Below are 2,500 nucleotides of genomic sequence, written 5' to 3'. Positions count from 1 at the left end.
TCCCTCGGAATGGGAAAACGGGTCATTTTCGTGTTGCCACATTGCATGCGAACGGCATGAAACTTCCAGAGGCATTTGCAGCAGGAATGCATGTGCAGTCAAAAAAGTGAATATTTTTCACGGATAGACCCCGTGAAACGCTAGAAATTGGCGGCGATGTCTCTCTTGTGGCTCACGGGGCTGTTAGGGTGGCACAGAAATCCCTCGGAATGGGAAAACGGGTCATTTTCGTGTCGCCACATTGCATGCGAACCGCATGAAACTTCCAGAGGCATTTGCAGCAGAAATGCATGTGCAGTCAAAAAAATGAATATTTTTCACGGATAGACCCCGTGAAACGCTAGAAATTGGCGGGGATGTGTCTCTTGTGGCTCACGGGGCTGTTAGGGTGGCACAGAAATCCCTCGGAATGGGAAAAAACGGGTCATTTTCGTGTCGCCACATTGCATGCGAACCGCATGAAACTTCCAGAGGCATTTGCAGCAGGAATGCATGTGCACTCAAAAAATGTGATATTTTTCACGGAGAGACCCCGTGAAACGCTAGAAGTGGGCGGGGATGTCTCTCTTGTGGCTCACGGGGCTGTTAGGGTGGCACAGAAATCCCTCGGAATGGGAAAACGGGTCATTTTCGTGTCGCCACATTGCATACGAACCGCATGAAACTTCCAGAGGCATTTGCAGCAGGAATGCATGTGCACTCAAAAAAGTGAATATTTCTCACGGATAGACCCCGTGATACGCTAGAAATTGGCGGGGATGTCTCTCTTGTGGCTCACGGGGCTGTTAGGGTGGCACAGAAATCCCTCGGAATGGGAAAACGGGTCATTTTCGTGTCGCCACATTGCATGCGAACCGCATGCAACTTCCAGAGGCATTTGCAGCAGAAATGCATGTGCAGTCAAAAAAAAATTGATATTTTTCACGGATAGACCCCGTGAAACGCTAGAAATTGGCGGGGATGTGTCTCTTGTGGCTCACGGGGCTGTTCGGGTCGCACAGAAATCCCTGGGAATGGGAAAACGGGTCATTTTCGTGTTGCCACATTGCGTACGAACCGCATGAAACTTCCAGAGGCATTTGCAGCAGGAATGCATGTGCACTCAAAAACTTCTATATGTTTCACGGATAGACCCCGTGAAACGCTAGAAATTGGCGGGGATGTGTCTCTTGTGGCTCACGGGGCTGTTAGGGTGGCACAGAACTCCCTCGGAATGGGAAAAGGGGTCATTTTCGTGTTGCCACATTGCATAGGAACGCCATGAAACTTCCAGAGGCATTTGCAGCAGAAAGGCACGTGCACTCAAAAATTTTAATATTTTTCACGCATAGACCCCGTCAAACGCTAGAAGTTGGCGGGGATGTCTCTCTTGTGGCTCACGGGGCTGTTAGGGTCGCACAGAAATGCCTCGGAATGGGAAAACGGGTCATTTTTGTGTGGCCACATTGCATAGGAACGGCATGAAACTTCCAGAGGCATTTGCAGCAGGAATGCATGTGCACTCAAAAACGTCTATATTTTTCACGGATAGACCCCGTGAAACGCTATAAATTGGCGGGGATGTCTCTCTTGTGGCTCACGGGCGCTGTTAGTTAGGGTCGCACAGAAATCCCTCGGAATGGGAAAAGGGGTCATTTTCGTGTTGCCACATTGCGTACGAACGGCATGAAACTTCCAGAGGCATCTGCAGCAGAAATGCATGTGCACTCAAAAACGTCTATATTTTTCACGGATAGACCACGTGAAACGCTAGAAATTGGCGGGGATGTGTCTCTTGTGGCTCACGGGGCTGTTAGGGTCGCACAGAAATCCCTCGGAATGGGAAAACGGGTCATTTTCGTGTTGCCACAATTGGCATACGAACGGCATGAAACTTCCAGAGGCATTTGCAGCAGAAATGCATGTGCACTCAAAAACGTGAATATTTTTTCACGGATAGACCCCGTCAAACGCTCGAATTTGGCGGGGATGTTTCTCTTGTGGGTCACGGGGCTGTTCGGCTCGCACAGAACTCCCTTGGTCCACCTGATTCGTGCATACAGGCAGCAACTAAAACTCTGTAAACCTGCTGTGAGGACATCTAAACAGTGGACCAGTGAGGCTGTGGAAGATTTGCGGGCGTGCTTAGACTGTACTGACTGGGATATGTTCACGACTGCTACCAATAGTCTGGATGAACTCACAGAGGCTGTGTACATCAGCTTCTGTGAGGACTGCTGTATCCCAACACGTACCAGGGTGAACTTTAACAACAACAAGCCCTGGTTCTCAGCAAAGCTCAAAAGGTTGAGGTTGGAGAAGGAGGAAGCGTTTAGGAGTGGGGATAGAGACAGATTCAAGGAGTCGAAGAACAGGTTTAGCAAAGCGGTGAGAGAGGCTAAACGACTGTACTCAGAGACACTAAAACACCAGTTCTCTACTAACGACGCTGCTTCTGTCTGCCAAAGGGCTCAGGCACATCACCAACTACAAACCCAGAGCGCCCCACACCACTAACGAC

Source organism: Petromyzon marinus, unplaced genomic scaffold (assembly GCF_048934315.1).
Source record: "Petromyzon marinus isolate PM22_M1 ecotype Great Lakes invasive population unplaced genomic scaffold, UKy_Petmar_22M1.pri1.0 PM_G_Scaffold_29, whole genome shotgun sequence".
Lineage (NCBI taxonomy): Eukaryota > Metazoa > Chordata > Hyperoartia > Petromyzontiformes > Petromyzontidae > Petromyzon > Petromyzon marinus.
The sequence above is the reverse complement of the archived record's forward strand: the minus strand, read 5'-3'. Positions refer to the sequence as shown.